Source organism: Montipora capricornis, chromosome 3 (assembly GCF_036669925.1).
Source record: "Montipora capricornis isolate CH-2021 chromosome 3, ASM3666992v2, whole genome shotgun sequence".
Lineage (NCBI taxonomy): Eukaryota > Metazoa > Cnidaria > Anthozoa > Scleractinia > Acroporidae > Montipora > Montipora capricornis.
Window position 1 is genome coordinate 14,786,277 of NC_090885.1, and position 15,881 is coordinate 14,802,157.

General features: G+C 37.4%; 1 pseudogene; it reads left to right on the forward strand.

The window, feature by feature from the left end:
* Window positions 1-15,277, forward strand: part of LOC138039886 (transcriptional enhancer factor TEF-1-like) — a 16,007-nt pseudogene extending 730 nt beyond the window's left edge.
* Window positions 15,278-15,881: the final 604 nt, after the last annotated feature.

Consider the following 15,881-nt stretch of genomic DNA (forward strand, 5'->3'; position numbering starts at 1 on the left):
CTGATCATCCAGTGAAACCAGCTGTCATAAACGCTAAAGCGCGCGACGATTGAGTAATGCATTCGATTTTTAAAGAAATACGATAAAATTTTGAAGAAATAGTGACCAAAACAAATACAACAAAATTTTTGTTTCAGATTTGTCTTCGCTTTCATATTGTTTCATTACAAAAGCGTAGCAGGATCATGTAGACAACAGCAAATCATTTTCTTCGCCTACTCCAAGACACAAGGGAAAACTTCATTGAAAAAATGGCGCTTGCTTCATGTACTGAAAAAAAAACGATGATCTTAAAAATAAAAAAAAAAAGCCAAAAGACCAAAAAAAAACCAACAAGACAAACACAACGGTACTTGCATATAATCTCGACAGTTAACTCAACGAATCCTTCACGGCCCAAAAACCATAAAATACACTTAAAAAATTGAAATCCAACCAGCCACTTCCCGATTTTCCCCAAGACTACTATATTTGTTTACTCTTCCATAAAACTACCACATTGAGCTATCGATTTTAATTGCAAACAGACCTAAACCATAACCACTTTAGAGTTAATATGATTTCAATGTGCCTGTTAACTAAAAACAGAGTTCCAAAAATAGACGGAGTGACATATGGAAGCATTTAGCAAAGAATCATTTTGTCTTTCTGGATTAAAAGTCTTCGCAGCTTATTATTCTCCGACAGAAAATTAGAGGATCTTCTCAGTCAGTCTATCTGTAAAGGTAACTTTAATTCCGGCAATGGACATCATTGTAGAACTTCAACTGAATCTTCAATAGAATCTGCAATAAAACGGTTTTCTGTCTTTTCAGTGAGGTTTGAGATTGTTTTAGTTTTGCTGCGGATTACTGCTGATCGACATGAAATAAAATAGCGTGACTTTGCTCGCCGCGGAGCACGTGTGTTTTCCCGCGCTCTGAGGCACCGGCTGCATAAATTTCGTCTATGATTGGTTCATACGCTGTCCGAACAAAACCTCTCTATTCCAAGATAACCCTCTGTTCTCGGATGCATCTACAAGGGATGCCATTCTTTTTTTATACCGTCGAGTAAGGATTCGGAACAAATTTGATATTTACATTTTTTACCTTCACTTGACCCCGAGAGGAAACTCGCATGAGAGGAATTCTGTTTTAGAAGAAATCAGATCTGATTAGCGTAAATTTTTTGCATGATACAAATAATTGAAGTGCTGCGCAGCTGAACATTCTTGTATCGGCTTATGATGTTTGGAGTGGTCAATTATAGCTGCATTTTTGTGTCCTTTTCGTGTCTTTTGCTCTCCTCAATACAATCTATTTCTTGCCAGTGTTGTCGTAGCACAGCCAAAAGAGATACCCTGAACCATTTTACCCCATTTTGCTGGTTTTTTCCGTTTTTCTGTATCAGCGAGTTTCTTTTTGTTGTATAATCTCGGTACTTGTATGTCTCGCTACAATCTTGGGCAAAATAGATAGGAAATTTCATTTCATGGCGAATGAGAAATTTATCCAGACCCAATCAAGAGGACAGTCAAAATCGAACCTATAATTGAAGATTTGGGTGTTTTAATATCACCCAACTAGTCGAACAGAAAAGGCAATAACAAAGTTAGCATATGCAAGTTGAAGAAATATTTATTTGGGAATAAAACCAAAAAAAGCGTCACGCTTTTCGCTACTCGAGGACTATTACTAATAGTCCTCTAGTAGCGTAGCCAATTAAAATGCAGGATTTGCATTAGTCCACTACTTAGGTGATACTAAATATAGATATAGAGACACTTAAAAGTAACGCCCAGTTCTGGTTTCACCTGCTTGTTTCAGACCATACTTTGTGCGTGTTTGAAAATAATGTTTCTCCATTGTAGTTAGACTAACTTTATCCGTTTTTCCAAACATAAAGACCAAACATCTTCGAAGTCACAGGCTGAATTGGATCAAACTTACAAGGTCGTTAAAATTGAACACAACAATGATTGCTATTCTCATGCAGGTGGTCACAGTCTTAGCTTTTAATTTAGGGACAAATTACGCGCAAGATAGCAACAAGTCTAACAACGACTGTCGGAGGCACTGTTCTCCCTCAGATTACGCTATGCCGGCGGGCTTCTCATCAGTTAATATATTTTTAATAAACACACAGATATTATTATTAGTACTTGCAATGACAAAGAATCGAATAATAGTTTAACAAACCTTTCACCAAGATTTATTCCTTGCCTAACTGATATTTATCACTGTCGAGTCAAATAGGACGGACAACTAGTTAAAGAGGCTCTGGAAAAGATATGCCCCACTGACCGATATGCGCTTGAACTGAAGTCTATTTCAAAATACTAGGTATCGCCCGATGTGAAGGAATCCGGAATCCAGCAAATGTTAGGCTTTGGAATCCGGAATCCAGAGCGTGGAATCTACAACTTTCGATGGAATCCAGGACCATTTCGGCGGAACCCGTAAATCCACGACTCGGGATTCGGGATCCCTTATTCGGGATCCGGAATCCACGAGCTGGGATATCTGGAATCCGAGGGGCACCTGGATTTCTTTTAATAGGGCGACAGGTGTTTCCATTCAACACTTGGCTTTTGACTAAGACCACGACTTCAGTATTTAACGTTTTCTTGTAATCCCACTGAAAAAGCTAGACAACAATCAGTGCCGAAGAAGTTAGTGCAACAAAAAATTTGTCTCGGATTCGGCGAAAATGCCACTGATATAAAAGCAAAAATTCGATTTTAAAGACTTATCTAGGCCAATGAAACTAACATAGCGAGAATAACAAAATAAAGAGCGTATTATCCTGTGTTCATACTAAATAATTCAAAGCGACACACTGGATAATAGACCGTTTTTTTATGACCAACGCTCGCTTGTTAAGAATTTTTGTAAATACTAAACTAAAGGTAAGCAATTTTTGCCATTGTTTCGGTAGTATCTGTTATCTAAATGGGTGTGTTGGCGAGAGCCAATTAGAATTGAGCTGACTCTAAAATATGCGAAGAATGACGTATTGAATAAATTATCCTGCCCGGACGAAACACTCATACAACTGTGCTGAGAAATTTGGGTTGGATCAGACTTAAAATTCGTCGACAATGGCCGAAGGAATCCATAACTTCTTTATTTGACGCGATAAGCGGCGACGAAAATATGCTTTGCAGGTTTAAGTATAATTTGAAGACCCTCGTTTGAAAGAAAACATTCTTAGAATTCTATCCCCGTGTTTGGTAAAAGACTGTTGCGAGTTTCGAATTCTTCTTGGGACAGCGGGTGACGAAAGCTAATGTCATCAACCCCCCTCTAAGGAGAAATAGCGCAAGTCTTTTGTGGGAGCGCCGATCATAGTTTTTGTCATTCCTTAAATTCTTTGTTAGCCTCCGTTTTCAGTAGAGCAAGAGGCGACTTGACTTTTCCAGGTGATTTCCAAAGGAGGGAGAAAGTAGCATCGGTTTCATCGTTTTCAGACTTGCGCGAATTTTGGTAGGTGGCTCGCAAGTTTAAAGCGTTATAATTGTGTGTCGTCGATTTTCACATTGAAATGTTCCATAGGCTAGTTGAATCGTTCGAATTTTTCTCATTTTTCCAGAGTTGTGCTTCCGGAACGACTGATCAAGACAACATTAACAACTCTACTAGGCGACGATAAACACAACTGGGAGATTCCTTCCAGCTAATATCAGTTGAGTAAAGCTTGTTGCCATCAAACCGCCAAGATTTCGGACCACGAGGACCTCGAAATGGCCAACTCGGTCGACGAGGGCACTCCAACGAAAAGCCCCGTCGACATGGCAAACGATGCTGAAGGTGTTTGGTCGCCTGACATCGAGCAGTCTTTCCAAGAAGCCTTAGCCATCTACCCACCATGTGGTCGTCGAAAGATCATTCTCTCCGATGAAGGAAAGATGTACGGTAAGTCAATCGGTGAACAGTGAAGCATCGTTGTCGGATTTTGACTAATTATTACCGAAATTTCCAACTTATTTGAAGACCGCATGCAACCCGGAACCTCAACGATTTTCCCAGTTGGTCGTAAAAATGAGTCATCATATTTGGAAACATTTTCATTTGACAAAACTCTTCCTTTAACTAGGGGAAATCAAAAGTTAGAAATACTTACCTCTTTGAAGGCAGAGAAAGGACAGCCGATTTGGTTTGTTTGTATTAGCTGAGCACCACTGGTAATAACTACGTTATTTCATTCTCCATTCCAGCTGTATTTCTTGAGTTCGTGGAAATGTTAGCATTCCTTAATCCTTGTTGATTTTCGATTAACATTTTAAAAATCAACCCTTTTTCCGCGCTACTAATGTCACGAGTGCATTGGCATAACTCAGTTACGCGCGTAATGAACGCGACTCGTGCTCAATTGTTCGAAATATGTCGGCTATGCTGTTAACCCTTTTCCGCAGGTTGGACATCGCACTTGTCTCTCGCTAATTTTGTGGTGGTTAAAAGATTTAGCTTATAAATGTTTCAGTGCACTGAACGGGACAAAAGGGTTGTAGAAATGATCGAATTCGAGTAATTGAAATACTGAATCAAGATTTTCCTCTTTCAGTACACATACAGTACGTTGATTTTTACTGGCTTCTAGAATGTTCTTAGGTCAAGTAATCCGAAATGCCAAGTTATCGAAGTTCGTCTTTGTTTTGTCAACTTTGTTTGAGTCTTGATGTGTGCAAACGGGTTTTTTTCCTTGAAGGATACTGTTTTCGAAATTTTCTTACCATGACAAAGGCCTTGTGTGTATTATTTAGATTTATTACTTTACCACATGGGAGTTTTTGTCTCCAAGTATTGGACATGAACATTTGAATGGAATATAGTTTAATATAAGCAAATAGTCAATGTAATTTTTCAAAAATAAAAATACTCAAAATTTAACTTCTTTGCTGTCGTCGCGTTTTTAGCTGCCTCTTTTTTTCAATGCAACTCCTGAAGACCATGATGAAAATTGACATCCCAACTGCATTGCTGGATTCCTCATGCACTGTCGCGACATTTTGAGATTTACATATGTTTATTCAACAATAGTTTGTATTTGCACTCAAGAGCTAAAGAATTGAACTTGTGTTACCCAGCAACAATAAAAGGCAATTTATGACATGGAGTGATCATTTTCCATGGATACTGGAAAATGTTAATATTATTGTCACCTGAAAATAAATTTGCATTTTTCTGCAAACCGGCCGTTTGATAGGCTTTTGAAAATCATACGTATTGACTTTTATTTTTTTTAATTGAAAGAATAAAGGAACTTTTTCTGTAAGGCACAGGAAATAACTCTATTCAGTACAGTTTCTGGTTTTCAAGAGTGCTTTAAGGCACATTAGTAAAACATCGAAAATGCAAAGATCACTTTTGTTTGATGGTCAACACAATGTGGCAAAAACTAACTTCTTTAAACAGCTATTTTATTGCACAAGTCATTTATTGCTTTTTTGACAGTAGATGGCTTCAGAAAGAGTTTCGTGCAGACTTATATGCATTGGGTGGACGTATTAAAGTTTTTGTGTTTAACTCTTATTAAGTCGATAAAACATATTTTGGCTAATCCTTTCATTCCAGTTTCACTTGAAATTGTGAAAAAAAATTGATGTACATGTAGAACCCATTAGAATGTGATGATGTCCCTGGAATTTGTCGAATTTTTACCAATAACCATTAAGAATGCCCTGACAGGTTCCTTTTTGAAGCAAGCTAAATCCCTAAATCCTTCAAAACTGTCCAAAATATAAATCTGAGACAAAATTATGGTCAAATCCCAAGTTGGTATTAGGATCATAGAATTACGTCCCCTCTCAACCCTGTGAAGGTCAGTTTTGGCTGTAAAAACAAGATGTACAATTATACAACCCTTGATTGATTTCTTTGGCTTCATAGACAAGCAGATCCTTCTCTTAAGCTGTGGAGGGATTGGTCATATTTTGTTTTGTCTTCATCTTTTCAGGTCGAAATGAATTGATTGCTCGATACATAAAATTAAGAACTGGAAAAACAAGAACAAGAAAACAGGTACGCAACAACAAGGCAATACACATGATCACAATCCCATGAGCAAATTAAACATGCAGACCCTGGAAGGAAACGTTTTGACCAACAGTTCAAAATTTTACTTAGGCAATACTTATTTGTGGTAACAGTATGGGCAGGTGACAGTAGATTGATATGATCCATTAACCTCTGTTGCTACATGTACAGGGACTGATTTCAGCTCAGTCAGTGTTCAATAAGGGGCACAATAGTTATCATTAATTTGCAGACTGGATTGCGATTTGATCTAAATGCATTCCTGCAACAGTACCTTTGAATGCTTTGATAAAATTTCAATGATATGAATCTTTTTTCACTTTGCTAAGGTGAAGAGAATACAAGATAGGTCAAGATAGTATTTTAGCCTGGAAGTCATTGTTCTTTTTTAATGTTTATTCATCTTAGTTTTCCATGTGAAAACATGTTTTGAACATGTGTGGCCGTAAACCAAAAATTAGTATTTTGGCTTGAACGATGATTTGTAGTAATGCTCTTCACCTAAAACTTCATACTAAATAGCAAGTCATTCTTTCTGAAAATTGGTTTCAAGTGTTTTTAAGGGCCTGTGTATAGTTAAGCATACTTGATACCATGTCAGGGACCACCTGTTTGATAACATTCAGACAAAACAAGATGGCTGCTTAGCTATAATTTTGAGATATGGTAATTCATAAATACATGTATGTATTCCGTTGGCAAAAGGTCCTTTAGTTTTTGATTAAAAAGCAAGCCACTTTTGATCATTTTTAGTCTCTTTAAAGAAATATAGAACTTGGGCAACTGTTTCTAGTGTTCAAAGTAACGGCAAGATTCAAAAGCAGTAAAATCTGCAAAAAAGTGTTCTGAAGAATTTCAGTTAAAAATTATCCTTGCAATTACAGGCGAGTTCACATTACTTTGTGGCGCCATGCTGTGAAGTTCTTTAGGAAATTGGATACATGTAGTAGCCTATTGCGTGGTGAATTAGCAACCAAATTGCAAAAATTCTATTGAACTTCCTAACATCTACCAGATCGAGCTTCGCAACTTCTCCTAATGATCCCTTTGCTGTCTGAGCTGTCCACGACGTCTTAAGCAAGTGGTTTGAGGATTCAACACCATTCAAAATAGTGCTGTAGTTAAAATTTACTGAGAAAGACAAATTAATAGAGATGCTGTCAATCCGGATCAGTTTGTATGTACATGTACACGATCGAAATTTGAAGAGAAAAAGACAGGTAGAGATCTTTGCTCGGAAGTCACCGTGTCTGAAATTGAGGTTTTTATGGAAAATTTATGTGGAGAACTGGGTGGTGCTTTTGCTCACCCTTAGTTTAATCAAAATTTTAAAATGAATGGTAAGTACTCCAAAATTTGGATTATTTGCAGACAAAACCAATTGCCTGTTCATGACTTACAGCTGTAACTTGAAGCTTTGGACAGCACATTGTCAAGTAAACAACATTGTTTTCGATTAGCTTTAAATTTTTTTATTTCTGCCAGTTCATACTTGGCCTCTATTGTGTACGAAACTCCTTGTAAAAGACAGTTGTCTGTTCTCGCCAACTCCCTGTATGTACAAACCGATCAAGAATATTTACATTTTGTCTTCCTGGGTCAATTTTAACTATGGTGCTGTAAAGTAGAAGTTGGGAAGTTCATTTCAAAGTTCTCCATTTCGTTGTCTTATTCGCTGCGTAATTGGCTACTTCGTAACTGGCCTAGTACTCCATTTCCTAAAGAACTTTGCAACATGGTGCGGTAAAGTAATGTGAAATCGACTGTAAAGTCGTTGTCTGTATAAAATCTGGAACACCAGCTGTGATTGACATTTTTAAGGATTATTTCAAGCCAAAACACATACAGTAGGTTTTGGGACTGAAAAATAACTGACAGCTACATGTAGGTAGCTGTCATGAACTTTTTTGATTAATACATTTTTATTATTTTTGATTGTATGTAACTCAATTAATTTAATTTAAATCTAATGACAGATAATAAAATTATTGATGTACTTTGTTAGTTGGGGTTCTTAAGTTAATTCATCTTATAGCTGCTGTGAATTTGAATTGGTCAAAGAAAATTGATTATGGAAAAACGTTTTCTCATGGAATCTCGTCAGCTCGTCTAAGAATTAAAACCTACTTTGGTGGAGTCTTAAGGCCATTTCAAAGTAAGGTGATTTTAGGATTTTATTTCTTGTTTAGGTTTCCAGTCACATTCAAGTCTTAGCAAGGAAAAAGGCAAGGGAGATTCAAGGGAAACTTAAGGTTGGTTAATTTGCTTACTGTACTTGTGTTCAATAGGTTTCAAGTCACATGCAAGTGTTAGCCAAAAGAAAACCCAGGGAAATTCATGCAAAAATTAAGGTAATTTAATGCAATTTTTTATAAAATTTTTAATGATTGTTAACAACTATTCACTGAAGTTGAGGGAGGCAGTAGTGGTGGATGTTCATGGCCCAGTAAATATCCACCACTAGCCACTGACACTGAAGTGAATACATGTAGTTGTTTTTAGTATACTAAAACAGATACCACACAAATAAGTTGCTCACAGTGGAATAGCAAAGGTTATTTGGAGTTTGATGGTTTGAAATTGTAACCACTTAAGTCACATTTGTGACTGAATTTTTTTCCCTTTGCGACTAAAATATCTGGAGAAGTCACAAATTTGCGTCTTGTTTTCACCTTCGCTCTTTTGAAACGAAAGGGCTAGCAGTTGCCACTTTGCTGCCCTTTTTGCTGCAGGCGGCCCAACATGGAGGGTAGAAAATTTAAGGATTTGCATGGGAATCTGGATAACAAACTGAAAAAGATATTTACATGCAATAGCTCTGAATAAAAAAGCCATACTTTATTATTGTGTGGTGACTTTCTCGCTTCTTGTGTGGTTATTTGCCTGACTTCTCAACTTCCCTGGTCAACCGTTCGCTTGAGCCGCCATACAGTGAGAGCAAATAAGTGAACAGTTGACCACTGTGTCCAAATTTGTTGTAAGCGAGCCTGGAAGGATTTTGAATTACTGAATATTTATCGCTGTTCCTCAGCAATGGACATTCGCTGGACCGTCACTGATGCCTGAAAATTGTGATTTTATTGGCAAGATTGAATTACTTTCCAGCCTTTCCTTTATTATTTTGTGTACGAGTGACAACCCGGGAAGTTGAGAAGTCGCTTAAAGCACATTCAGTCAGGCAAATAACCACACAAGAACAAGAAAGTCACCACAACATTAAAGTACGGCATTTTTATTGAGAACTTTTGTGTGTAAATAATTATATCTTTTTCAGTTTGTTATCAAGACTCCCATACAAATCCTTATAATATTTTACCCTCCGAGTCTGGGCCACCTGTGTTTTTGCTAAAATAAATGAAGAAATGACAAAATTATTTTGTTTCTCGCCTTGAGTCTTCTTTTAATCGGAAGATGCAATGTAGCATAATTTCGCTACAATGTTACGTTCACAACTCCATCCTTCAATCTCCTTCGATATCATTCGCCATTTTCAGTGGTTTCTTTCAAAACAAGTATTGTGGGCTCATATTTTGTTTTGCTACACCGCTGACAACACAATGCAGCATGACAAATTTGCAACTAAAATTAATTTTCGTATCTTGTCGCTAAATTGTGACTGGTACTTTTAGTTAATTTCAAGCCCTGCGATCAGCACTATCCAATGTTTTAGTAATATTTACTTGTATTTGTAAGTGGGAGCCCTTTAATGTCTACCCTGGTAAATAATAATTAAAAGGATTTATCTGTCAGTGACTCGGATATGCTAGCACAGGCAGACAACCCTAAGGATGCGAGAGCCTGCGACGTCACGTTATTTTGACACAGTTGTAATGACCGATTCAACTGATCAAGGAAAATTTACCATTAAGACTTCAAATCGCGATGTTTCTTTTTGAAAATTCATTTTATAGACAGCCAGATACATGTAATTAAAGTTCACTCACCTACTATTTTCTGCGTTGTCCTGAGTGATTTGACACTGATAGACAACGCGTGCAACTTCCAAGACCGCTCTTGGCCGAGTGCCTCCAGAATTTCGCAGAATTTCTTCCACTTCCAAAGGTCGCTCACCTCCCAGCCTTAAGCTCGTAGAAAGTCGATAATTTTGATAGCATCATGCCAAAAATCATCCCATTTACAAGGCTATGCAACCTCAAAATCCTGCTGGGTTTTCAAGCTTTGCTCAGGTTTTTGTTATCACCAGATGATGGACAGAAGTCATGCATCATTGGAATTTGATCAATCAAATTAACCAATCACAAAGCACAGATTTTCCCCAAGAGGGACAAAATTATAAATCTGCGCTTTTTGATTGGTTAATTTGTGATTTGGAGCTTTTATAGAACATTTTCCTTGATCGGTTGAATCGGCTGTTACAACTGTCTCAAAATAACGTGACATCACATGCTCTTGCATCCTTAGGGTTGTCTGCCTGTGATGCTAGTAAAAGTTCTGAGTTTCCTTTGCATGAGTCAACCTAATGACGAGCATCCGATTTCCAGTTCGGATTCTATACACGTACCACTGAGCTTAGGAGACCTGGCTCCCATGAGTCTCGTATACATGTAGCTCCTCAGTGGTAGAGTATCTAAATGTACAGTAGTAACTAGCAGTAGTCAAGGATCAATGAGGTGCATTCAATTCGCGTTTATCATTAACATGAGGCATTTGAAAGTAGTTTTATATTTTGGCTAGCCTGTGTACAGCCGCCCACTCTCCACAAAAAAAAATTGGAAAGGAGCGTCTGTGATTTGCCATTGATAATCGTGTTCCGGAAAAAATTTTGCATACATTATTAAGTGATCTACGCTGACCAAAATTTGCGTGGCTCATATTTCTTTGGAGCTAAATTCTCAAAATGGTGGTCAATGAGGTAGATTTCAAAAGTGCATTGAAGAGCATCTCCGACAGTTTTAAGATACCTTGGCTTTATAGGATAGAAGCACTCTTTAAAGGAAAGGATGTATTTGCAAGTCTTTCAACTGGTACGGCTCTGATCTTCAGAGCAGCACAGATCGTTGCAGATGAGCTGTTATTTTCCTCGATATGTCCACATCTCAAAAAGGGCAACACACTTTGTAGATTGTTCTTGAAAAAGGCTAGGCTGGTCTGAGAAAGGCATTGGGATTACATTGACTGGTAAGGGATAGTGGGAGATGTTTTTGAGTGGACAATCTTTTGAATAGTGCTATATATATTCATCACCTTGTGAAGATTCGTCAGGAGCGCTGACAACAATTCCTACAAATGTATGTAGAATTGATAACAATTCCGCGTATGCTTTAAAAGAAAAACCTCTTTGAACATCAAAAAGATTTTATTCTTATTTTTTACTGTGAGCAAAGTACACACTAACTCACCGTTAAAATTCTGATGGTGGTTCGGTGTTGATGTGGAGAAATAAAAATAAAAGCCAATCAAAACTTGTTGTTTCATTGACTTAGTGATTGATGGTTAATAACCAATCAAATCATTTTCCACACTTTTCAGGGAAAATCATGTGGTATTGAACACGATTATCAATGCTAAATCACAGACGCTCCTTTCCGATTTATTGTTTGTGGAGAGTGGGCGGCTGTACACAGGCTATATTTTGGGGCCGAACAATTTTTTTGTGCCCTTATTTAGTAATGAAGGTATCCCATATAAGTATTTAGACTGTTATCTTGTTGCTAATAATTTTATATAAAATAACTGTAGTTTCAGTGTTTTTTTATTTTAACATTGGTGCTACATTATGCTGCAATTTTGCCCCTTATACACTAAAATTGAAGGGAAAATCCACAGAGAGAAACAAATTATTTTTTCATTTCTTTATTAACTTTAGCAAGAGTAGCTGCAAAGTGGCAACTGCTATCCCTTTGTTTTCAGATAGTGAATTAGGTGAAAGCTAGATGCAAACTTGTGACTTCTCCAGTTATTGCAAGTACATGTATTGGTGGCAATTTTGACCCTGCAGAAGGTCATAGGTTTGATTCCTGCAAAGGATACAGTAACTATATTTTTATACCTGTATCATTTGTCTAGGACCAAGCAGCTCGTGATAAAGCACTACAGACCATGGCATCGATGTCCGTCCGCTCAGATTGTATCAGCATCAGTACTTCACAACAAGGCGTTGCAAGCACAAGGAATGCCTCCTGGTACTTATAACAATGAAAACCAGGGCTACCAGGTGAGCAACAGATGAGGTTACAGTGTGCATTTACTTGTAGGTAAATATTAAAAGTCACTTTATTTTAAGCTTTTTTGGTGTAGCAAAAGTGCTCTTTTTTCACTAAACCTTTTGCTGCTTGTGTTTTGATTTCCCCATTGATGAGTACAAATTATGTCTGGCTTAAGAGGGGTTAAAGGTTGGGTCATAGTTGTTGATTGGACCTAGATGATTGTTAACTCCTTCGCCACAAAGGGGTTCCCCATTGACAAGCAACTCATCCTGCAATTTAAATTCATCTATTTTCATCTTTTTTCCAACTTTTCAGCAACAGTACTGGCCATCAGCTGGAGCAGCTCCACCAGTCCCAAGCAGTTATAATAGTGCATCACAATCTATGTACGGCAGTCCTAGTGTCCAAGCCACTGTTCCAGGAAATGTGGTTTCCACAGCCCCAGTTGCAAGCCCCACTGGTGCTGTAGTTAGCAGCCCTGAGGATATGGTGAGCCCCCTTATATTTTTTTTTTACAAGTAACTCTGACTTGTGTTATTACAAGTTATCCAACTGGTAATTTTCTAAGTGACATCTGATAAATTTGGTTTGAAATGAGTTGATAAAAGTAATGCGACATCATTTGGGAGATCACAGAGCAAATGTTTCAATATCTAAATAATGCTGCCAATTTTTGTTTATCAGCTCATTTGATACAATCAAAATTAATTTTTGTGCTACACTCAACCAATGGCATAGATCCACAGTTTCTTTTTCAAACAAAGGATGTTAAGTACCGTAGTTATTCGGTTATAAGGCGCACTCAGTTATAAGATGCACCCCAAACTTAGCAATTTAATCAAGCTAAGTTTTCAAACTGAAAATTACGCGAAAATACTCGGTTATAAGACACACCAAAAATTGAGAGTTATCAAAAGGATGTGATGAATTTGAGAACAATTATCCTTAGACAATTGGCATGCAAACTCTTTTTGTTAATGTAAATAAAGTGAAAAAGTCACGCATTTAATGATATACGTAAAAACAAAAGCTAAAAGTTGACACCTGAAATGATAAACATACAACGCATACACTTTATTTGAACCTTCCGACTTAATAGTCAATAGTCAGACTTCAAGCGAAAGCGAGCAGCAAAAAACTCCCACCGAAAGTCGTATTCAAAGGTGTTCGACACCTGAATATCAACACGCCACCAAGGATGCAAATTTCAGTGCACAAGAAGGGCTGGATGAACGAAGAAGGTATGTTTTATCTCCACACTGTTTGTTCAGAGAGGAAACTTTTCATGCGAGCGACAAACACGATTCTCAGAATTCGAAACAAGATTCGAACGATTGTATTGTTGTCTTGGGTATCGTGTTACTGAGCACGTGCTTTTAAGCATGTATGCAAATTTCCGTTTGTTTGCTTTTCTCTTGAAGTTGTTTAGTGTTCTAAAAGCACTATTCTTTTTTTAAACTGACAACTAGTGTCCTTTTCTTGTGTTGTTTAAACTGCAAGTTCTTCTCAAATTGTTGATCTTAAGATTTCTTTGCGCGAAAATACTTGGCTATAAGACGCACCCCAATTTTAGCACTAACTTGCCACCCAAAGACAGATTTTTCTTGAAAAAACCGTGCGCCTTATAACCGAATAAACTACGGTATTTAAAAACGATAATGTTGGCGTACATGTACTTTTAATTTTGCTCTGAGGTTGTCAGTCTCGCCCTCTTAAACTATGCTTAATTAATTATGCTAAAAAAAGAGCACCATTCAATGGTTACAAAGTTTATTAAAATTGTGTAGATAAAATCTTGGCACCGATACAGTACCACTAAAAAGTAAGTTACCACCTTGCATTGCGCGATGCGATTTGCATAGAGGCATAGTAACCAAAGCGGGTAAATTTCTGCCATAAATAATTAAAAACTAAGGTAAAAGTAAAAAAAGTAAAGTGGTGCATTTATATAGTGCCCTTATCACATACGTCTCAAAGGCACTTTACAATGATCAATTTACCCCCAGCGGGACTGGAAGCATATACAGGCGCAAATTGCAGCCGCTTCTAAGCAGTCCATGCATGCTGGTACTCATTTTACCGACCTCGGAAGAATGGAAAGCTGAGTGAAGTTTAGCGGGAAAGAAGGTCGCCAAATATTCCAGTCTCGGCAGAACCGGGAATGGAACCAGGGACCTTAGGGTGGAACGCAGCGATCTTACAGTACCACTGGGCCAACCCCTCCGGTGTTATGCAGAATCAATCAATTTTGCATATAAGTCATCTCTCTGCAGTTGTGTGAGTTAGCTAAGAACAATTTTGATTTGTTAAATAATTGTATAGGAATCTACGGCAAAATTTCTGTAAGGAGACCACGTTTTTAAGCGACTATAAACATGCATCTGGTTTACATGTGAAAATTCAGATTAAAAAGAAAATTCTTTGAATGATATGCAGAATTAAACTTCCGTTAACTTCATTCCAAAACATCCTTTCTACATAACAAGTATATCGCAAATCGATAACCCATAAATTTTTTGAAGCATTAATTTTAATTGTTTGACCACCAGGTTTAAAAATTTGCATTAAGGTACTGCAATTTATTATAGGCATGTTTTCTTTGAAAATTGGCCATTCACAAAACACTTTCCAGGGTTCAAAATTTTAACAAACGAAAGATCAGTTAAAATCACAGGCGAGCGTCAAGCCACTGCACTTACAGATTTTTCCCATCACACGCACGACGCAATTCCTGTAGCGCGCATGAGGGTGGTAACCTACTTTTGAGTGGTACTGTACTTCAGTCTCTGTTTTGGAATCAAGTACACAAACATCGTAATGACTGTGCTTTGAGTGTACCCTAAATGCTTGTCTTTTTAAATGTTTCTTCAGAGGAGTCATTCATATACCAGTGGGACAGTTTCATCCACTCCTCCAACCTTCGCAGCTCATGGCGGTTCATCGTGGCCTCCACGCACAGCTGTTCAGGAACATCAACTGGTAAGTAAAACTGCACATTCAAATGAAAATTATTTTGTTTTACTGGGCTTGAAATTACGACCAATAAAGTACATTTGCCATGATTTTTTTCCCTTGGCGACTAAAATAACTTGAAGAAGTTGCAAATTTGCGACTTGTTTCACCTTTGCTCTTTCGAAACACAAGGGTTAGCAGTTGCCTCTTTGCTGCTACTTTTGCTTAGAAAGTAAATAAAGAAATCACAAGAATTGTTTTGTTTCTTTCTGTGAAGTTTCTTTTAATCTGAAGATGGGGTTTACAATTGTACGTGTAGTGTAATTTAGCTGCTATGCTATGTGCACAACTCCATTTCTTGATCATTCACCATTTTCAGCAGTTTCTGTGCACACAAGTATTGTGGGCTCATATTTTGGTTTGCTAATCAAAATGGCTGACAACGCAATATAGGGCAACAATTTTACGACAAATTTTGTATATTTCACAAGTACATAGTATCTTCTTTCTTCTCCTGTACGAATTCCCGTAAATCACTTCCAACAAGAGTTGACTAATTTATTGGCATTTAAAAGGGGAAATTGTTTTGTTTTTTGTTTGAGAAAAAGCCTTAGTTAGATTACTACTGTATTTACCCGTGTTACCTTTTATGGCCTCAACAAGATGCCTCCAAAAATAACCCTCGACTTAGGCACGGGGTCATGAGATTTTAGAACTGAGTTGCAGCTAAAATAATGTATTCAAA